This window comes from Adiantum capillus-veneris, chromosome 29 (genome assembly GCF_014529385.1).
Source record: "Adiantum capillus-veneris isolate H3 chromosome 29, ASM1452938v2, whole genome shotgun sequence".
Lineage (NCBI taxonomy): Eukaryota > Viridiplantae > Streptophyta > Polypodiopsida > Polypodiales > Pteridaceae > Adiantum > Adiantum capillus-veneris.
In genome coordinates, this window is record NC_140959.1 from 85,954,958 (window position 1) to 85,963,097 (window position 8,140).

Genomic DNA, 8,140 nt, shown 5'->3' on the forward strand with positions numbered 1-8,140 from the left:
CTTTACAGCTCCGTGGCCGTCAACAATTTCTTGAGAGAACAATTACTTTCAAGCCCAACGGCATGCCTGCCGCATCAAGCTCTGTGAACGACATCACAATAGAGACGGCAGCGTTTCCATTCCTGTTCCCTTTTGCTTCATAATGGAAGCTCTTAAAGCTTTCCATGTTCGTGGAGCTTCACCGTTGGCCCATAGGCTAGACCACCATCGTCTGGCGGACTTTTGAAAGTGCATAGCTACATGGCGTAGCTTAGAGGACTCCGTGAAGCCCTCATCTCCGAACGCCACATCAAATTGTTGGATAAAGGAAAAGACTTTGTCCGTAGCACCAAAAGTGCCATCATAGGTAAGGAAAGAGATGCTCTTCCCTCCCTCTTTGAACTTCTTGAGCTTGGACGACCTCTTCCACGTGGCATAGCAAAACAAATAATAAGTCCCCTCTCTCTCTCTCTCTCTCTCTCTCTCTCTCTCTCTCTCTCTCTCTCTCACACACACACACACACACACACACACACACCTTTCATTTCTACAATCTTGTTTACGGATCTATACTCTTGTTCAGTGCTTGCTCTCTCTAATTGCAATCGCCATGAAGGCTTGTACCTTTATACCAGTTTCTTATCCACTTCCGGTTATACAGGCTAACGAAGCACTCTAGTTGATGGTTTTAAGTATATGCTAAAGTTAATTCAGGTGCTAAATGAGTGTATATGTCATAATAATCAATATCTAATTCTCCTAAATGATTTTCTCATATTAAACTGATCATTTAATGTGGGGAAGGCCAGGGGAGAAAAAGCTAGAATATTGGTTAAGCTAGCAGACCGGCCACAGTAGGGATCCAAAGGAGGCAAAATAGGGATCCAAAGGGGGGGCCATCTGCAAAAGAACCATGTGCAACAATGGGCTAAAAAGACCCTAAGGTTCAGCCCATTAAGACTTCCAAAATGCTAAGGTTCCAAAATTCAAAGGTTGTGTCCAAAGGTCAACCCTAGGGAAAATTGGATGCTTTGTGTGTGCCCTAAAAGTCTTTGCACATCCCTACATGGGAGGGGGCGAGCCCTAAAGGTAGGGGATGAGAGAGAAAGCCACACACACACACACAGGCTCCCTTTACACAAAGGGAATGAGGGACACATGTTAGCTCCCTAGGCCAGATGCCCACAAGGTGTGCCCAATTTCTATTGGATGACCCTTGAAGTGGGCCAATGAGAATTAAGCTAGAGTAAATCTAGTTTAATTAATTTAAAAACATTTAATAAAAGAAACCAATGAGAATTAAGTCTCCTAGAAGACTATTGGGCAGTCTCCCAAGGGGTCCAATGAGCATTCAGGAGCCCCATGGCTTGCCTGATTCCTATTGGCCAGGAGGCAAAGGGGTCCAATGAGAGTTTAGTTTAATTATTTAATTACCTAAAGCTCTCACAAAAGGGGAAAGGGGGACACATGTCAGAAGGCTATCACTCATGCTGTTTAATTGTAATTGGCTTGACTTGGGGAGGGCCAATGAGGCTTCAGCAAGAGCAATTAGCAAGAGGGCTCGCCCAAGAGAGAGAGGGGGCTGATTTTTGCAAGGCATTAACACACACACACACACAAGCTCATGTGTGAAGGAAGAATACTCTATCTCCTCCCAAGCTTTAATGGAGAGCTCATCACCTACTCCAAGCTTGTGAGATAGAAGCCTACATAACCACTCTCTTGGCATGTGGATGCAAATCCAACCAAGAGCCAAGCTACAATGCATGCTCATCTTCTCTACCAAGCTAATTACTAAGCTAAGCTATGCTAATATGAGTGATTATGTGAGGAGATGTACATCTTTCTCGTAAGATACTCCTTCTTCCTCTCAATCTACTCTCATACCCTGCTAGCTCTCACCATCTTCGAAGGTGTGTGAGGTCTTGGGTATGAGAACGCGGATAATTCAAGTTGTGTTTGATTAAGTGTTTTGCTGGGTGCATGAAGCTTCCATCTTCATTGCACTAGCTAGTCTTGAAGGAACACAAAGAATTGTATTGTACAATGTCTCTCTTGATGGGAGAAACCATAATACAAAGCCTTTTGGAGGGGGGACCGGCTCCATGCAAATCCGGTCCTCAACTGTTGTCAATAGCTTAATTTCTCTCTCTTTTGAAAGTATTGTCGAAGCTATCTCACTAGGTGTTATCCTTTTTGTTGCTCTCTCCACCCAAGCACTCTTGTAATTCTCATTAGGAATCTATTCTAATGAAATGCCCACTATGTTCATGCTAATTTCCGCTACACATAAGTTATTAAGCCATTAAATGTTACATTGGTATCAGAGCTCAAGGTTTCTCTTTTCTTGCTCAAGAAGGGAGGTCCTCAAGCTAGCTACAAATGGTTGGTATTATTAATTGCTTGTGAGTAAGTAGAATAGGGATTTTTCAGCCTTGCAGTGCACCTGCCTTCGTGCAGTTAACGGGGCATCACCGTCGAGAGCTATGGTCTTAATAGTGGAGTCCTACGGGGCTTGCCTACGGTGTTAAGGCGGTTACGCCGCTAGTGGAAGCTAAATAGCGAGAACTCAACCAACAACAGAATTTGTCAGACGAGGACGGAGCTTGACCCGCAGGCGCATGGAAACAACTAGGTGGGTGTCAAATCACCTACTCGACCTTCTTATTACAATCACTACTAAGGAAATCAAATCTAAGTTCTATAATACGCAAGTGACTGAAATCCGTACTATGAACGAATGTTATACGAAACAGGATCTAGAATCATTGAATCGATCTCAAACTCAAGGGGAAGTCTATACACTAGGTAAGAACAACACCCTAAAGACTTGAACTGCAAAATCAACCTATAACCATCCGTGCGGTAAACGCGTATGAAGACAGGCCGAAAAATACAGGTGATCGAAACTTGACCCCGATGGTACTAATGTGTAGCTCTACTCGTTGTGGTTCTATAGATATGCTGCACGCTCCATTCCAACACACGAGTTGGAAGAAAACTCACACCGAAGCTCGTAGGAACTTACCACACATAGAAGCCGATAGCGCGCACTCTTGGTATCTGTGCGTAGCTCTCGCGGTTGCTAACACAATGGCGGTGTCGCTTCTCCAATGGCGGCTCCGTAGCTCGCGTAGCAAGTAGATAAGACTCTCTCTCTCTCTCTCTCTCTCTCTCTCTCTCTCTCTCTCTCTCTCTCTCTCTCTCTCTCTCTCTCTCTCTCTCTCTCTCTCTCTCTCTCTCTCTCTCTCTCTCTCTCTCAGACACAGTCACGGCGCTCAAAAAACTCACTTTGATTAATAATCTGACCCCTTTAGGTTACAAAAACTTTGGCTTATATACCTCAGCCTTGGAGGTGAGAACATCTCTAACTAATTACATTAGCAAGTGAAATTACTTCGGGATTACAAGCTGGAAACTCAATTGAGTCCCGTTACTTAATGAATGGCTCAAATCAAAATTAATGTCGGAAAGACATTTATTACAATCAATGGTTACAAAATGATGAGTGTGAGCAAAAATGTGGGTGTGATACTTTGCTGGCTCAACACTCCCCCCCTCCGCGTTCATGTCGTCCCTGACATGAATTTTATGCTTGGTCAATAAAGTCCTGTCGTCTTGAGCATTTGCAAATGTGATTCGTATCGTAGGTTGCCGATGGTCAAGGTTGGGCCTAATATTTTGCTTTCGTGGGTGAAAAAGCCGGTGTAGAAAGCTTCTTCCAATGTTTGCATGTGGAAGCTAGGCAAAAACATAATCCTTTGGTATAGGAGGTGTAACACTTTTGGAGAAGGCTGCAATGAAAGATCGTACATCATATCAGTCACCGTGTCGGCCGTCGATAGTAGACTCGAGGTCGTGGCTTTATCTGGCGCGAACACTTCAATGCAAGCTAAGAGAGTCCTGCAGATTTTCTTGAGCATCTTACATGAAAGGTCAGGAGAGCCAGTAAAGAGCTTGATGGTGCCCGTTAGGGTTTTCACCATGTAGGCTTTATCTATTCTCTCTCGTGCCTTTGGTCCTGGCATCCTGGGATAATTAAGCCAATTTGGCTTCTTTTCTGCAATCCTACCATGCTCTTTCCAGTTTCTGACTCTTGGCACCGGGCAGAAGGTTGCATCCTCCCGAATCTCCTTTGGTGCCTCCACCAAGTAGATGAGGTAGGCTAGGTATTTGTTCAGCTACTATCTTCTTTGATTGTTCCTCCTTTGTGATGTCGCCTTCGTAAAGAGCGACATACTGCTCCTCCTCTATTCTCTTTTTCGTCTTTAGCACTTCAAATTTCATCAAAGGGAAAGGCAGGCTGGGTTGCATCCACTGTTCATGGAGCACTTTTTTGTCTAGTCCTCGAAGTCTAATGGAGATTAGGAGTCTCCTCTCCCATTCCATTTTCGCCTTGGCACTCTCCTCTGTTGACTTTTCTATTTGGTCATGGAGCCTTTGTTCTTCTTCTTCAGAGATTCTTGAAGTCGGGGCCACCTCTTGAGCTGGGGCTGGATCTTCAATTGTGGTTGCCTCTCCAGTTTCTGGTAGCTCTATGGCTGCTCCACCTGATTCTTCTTGTGGTGTCTTTGTCTCTCTTCTTTGTTGCTCTTGTAGATCTTGGAGCTGTTTGCGGAGGGCCTCATTCTCTGTCCGTAGTGTTTGATTTTCTAATGTGAGCCTCTCCTCTGCGGCCAATGATCCCTCCGCAATGTGCAACCTTTGCACTTGCTCTAATCTTAGCTCTCTTTGTAAGCTTCGGACCTGGTCTTCCAAAACTGGTACGATAGCTCCCTCTTGTTCGGTTCCTGCTCTGCTAGCTCTAGGGGTAGACCTGAGTCTAGTGATTGTTCTTTCTTGGAGCTCGACTCTTTCCCTTAGCTCAATGAGCTCATCCTTAGCCGCCTCCAACTCATCCTCTATCCGCTCCCTTGCTTCCTGTGCACTTGTTACTTCTCTTGAAGCCTCGGCTAGCTGGAGTACCAAGCCGTCTCTCTCGTTTTCCGCGTCATAGAGTGATGCTTTATGACTTTCAGATTCAGTCATAGCATTCTCTAAATTTTTTTGCAACTCTGCTTCCCTTTGTTTGGCTGTCTCAATCTCTACTTCCTTTGCCTTGGACCTTTCTTTTATCTTGCTGAGCAGTTCATGCACCATGTGCATGTCTTTTTCATCATCATTTGTCAACTCTAAGGCTCTTTCCGCCACCACCTCCACTGGCTTTGGCTCTTCTAGTACTTTCGGTTCGTCCAGTTTCTCTTCACTTTCTTTTTTACTCTTTGTCTTTTTCTCCGTCCCTCTCCGTTCATCTTGTTTTTGTAGGGTGATCCCATAAACTGCCTCAAGGGCCTCTTCTTCGGTGTATCCTATCTCTACCAGATCCTCATAATCATTTCTCTTTTGCTGAACTGGATCTATCTTCTTTTCTTTGGTCTCGGCTTCTGGCTTTTCCAAAACATCTGTGTCCACCTCTACTGTGGTCTCTTCCACAATTTTTTCCGTCTTCTTCGGGCTTGGTACATCAGTCATAGAGGGATGTTTGTCCTCAGCTTCCTTGGCTTTCCCCTTGTCGGCTTGCCCATCTTTCTCTTGAGGCTTAGTAGACTCATCTACTTTCCTTTTCCCCTTGTCGTCTTTTTTCAGCTCAGCTTTTAATTGTTGTACCTCCTCTTCAGTGTATGGCTCGACAGGTTGCTGCTCCAAAATAGCCTCTGACTCCTCATAAGCTTTAATATATTGATCGTATTAATCAATATGTGGCCTGGCCGAGCTAGTTCCGACTTTAGTGGGGTCTGGCACCCACTTTTCTTCAAAGTCACCCTTTAGAGCTCTTTCTGCTCTAAACTGCTCCACTAATCTTTTTTCTTTCCCTGACCGAGCTCCCTTTGTTGTGCAACTTCAATGCGACTGCAATTAGCTGTGGAGTGATCTGTACTTCTACCTTCTCTCCATCCATGGCTGTCAATGTGGCTTTTCCATCCTTCTGAATGGATGTTGCCAACTCGTACACTCTTCTTGTATCCACACCTGATGGTCTCGAGGTGAAGAAACTGTGCAAGTCTGCCCTTTCCAGGTACCTGCTAATGTCTCCTGACCTGCTATAATCTACCAATTCCTGTGGGATCATCGGTACATCCACCGCTTGCCCTTGAGGATCTCTGAAAGTCCTCTGGTAGATCTTTATTCCCTCTTTCTCCAATAATGCTTCCTCCACCCAAGTTTTGGTTGGCTTGAGGGTTTCTGCTGGAATGTCAAAGGGTTCCGCTTCTGCAATAGCATCTTTGATTGTCGGTCTTTTTCTCTTCGTTGCCGATGACTTGGTGGAATCCATGGATCCTGTAACTCCAATTTCAGAAGTTAGCGTCTTTTTAGTACTGAAAGCCGAAGTGAAGCTTTTAACTATCCAAATGACTTGAAAATTGAAACATGAGCTATTCAGGGCCTAAGGATGCAAGGTAGGTGAAAAAATATGCAAAATGGGCTCAAAATCATGCTGGAGACATCATACGCGTATGATGTCTTTTGTGTCAAAATGACTTCATATTGGTTGTGCTTGTAGCTGATAGTGTATACATGATTATCATATGCTTGGATTTGAGTTTGGATCCCATTTGGTCAAGTTTTGGCCAATTTAGTTCAGTTCCGGCTCTTGGCAAAATTTTAAAAGGGAATTGGATTTTATGATCCAAATTGGATAAAACTTGGTGGTTCACTTTCAAATGGCATGTAGATCACTTCTGTTTGGTGGTTGAAGCCCTGAGGTGCCAAAATCACATAGTGAGACATCATACGCGTATGATGTCTTTTAGTATATTTTTGGACCAAATTTCTCTATAAGCTTGGATTTGTAGGCTTATTCAGTGGATTTATGAAGTTTGGATAGATTTTGGGCTAAAAATGGCTCTGGAGACATCATACGCGTATGATGTCTTTTTCATCAATTTTGCATGGGATTGGTTCTGTGGACTCCCCATGTACTAGTGAAGGACTGTCTCTACTCAAATCGTGGTTTGGACTTGAGTATGTTGGATTTGGGCCAAAAATAGGCTTTAGGTGAAGGATTTTCCCTCAATTGGGCTAATGGAGTGATCCTCTTGACCAAATGGTTCCAAATTTCATATGTAGCATGTATTAGATATATATAATGGATGTATGATGACAAATGAGCAGTTTTGGCTCTGTAAGTGCAAATAGACATCATACGCGTATGATGTCTTTTGTGTCAAAGTGGTGCTTTTTGGTTCCAGATAGCTTGTAGATGTGTTTAACAACAATCCTACAAAGTTTCAATGAGTTTGGAGTTATTTGACAAAATTAGGACCAAAAATCAATTTTATGGCCTACTTTGCGTCTTTTTGGTTTTCCTTGGGTTTTCTAACTCCAATTCTCATGATACTTGGTTCATAGGATGTGATTAACATGTGGAATGAGGCTATGCACCCAAATGTTGAAATGGATGTGAAATTCATGCTGTGAGACATCATACGCGTATGATGTCTTTTCTTGAAATGTTGGTCCTTTTGTGCAAAGAATGCTTTGTGCTAGTGCCCTAAGCCCTGCTAACTAGTTTTCAACTTAAGAAGTCATCAGTTTAGCTAAAAAGCCCCCTTATAGGCATTTCAGTTTCCGAAGTAGTCTTTTTGCCTTGGAGTTGAATCTCTTCAACTTTTCTTCTCGAGAGTTGCATTTCCAGCTCATTGGATATGTTGTGAAGCCATCTATTTGGTTGAACTTGACTTTGGCTCCCCGTTCTCCATCTTTCTCCATTTGGTTTCCCGAAAGCGTCTTTTTCACCATCGGTAAGTGAATCAGCTTTCTTTTGGGTTTTGCTTGCAAACATAAGTCATCAATAGTTACTTGAAGCTGCTTGTGAAGTTTCATTTCATTCGGTCGTCAATTTCAGTCGTTATGCCAAAATGACGCTTTGTGTGTCTGTCGTCGAATCGGTTGTTTTGACCCACTTTTGGTGGTCCAAACCTGGAGATACTCCATGGTTGCATTGCCCTCGATGTTGTTAAGCTTCCTGAGAAGTTTTGTGTCGTTTCAACAACTTTTTCCTGTTTGCCTCTTGCAGGCTTTGTTGACCTAGGGTTTTTCCAGTCGTTCTTTCTCGAGCTTTGAGTGTTAGAAACTGTTTCACTGTCCTTGATTGTCTGGAATCACTCTGTTGTCTGGTATT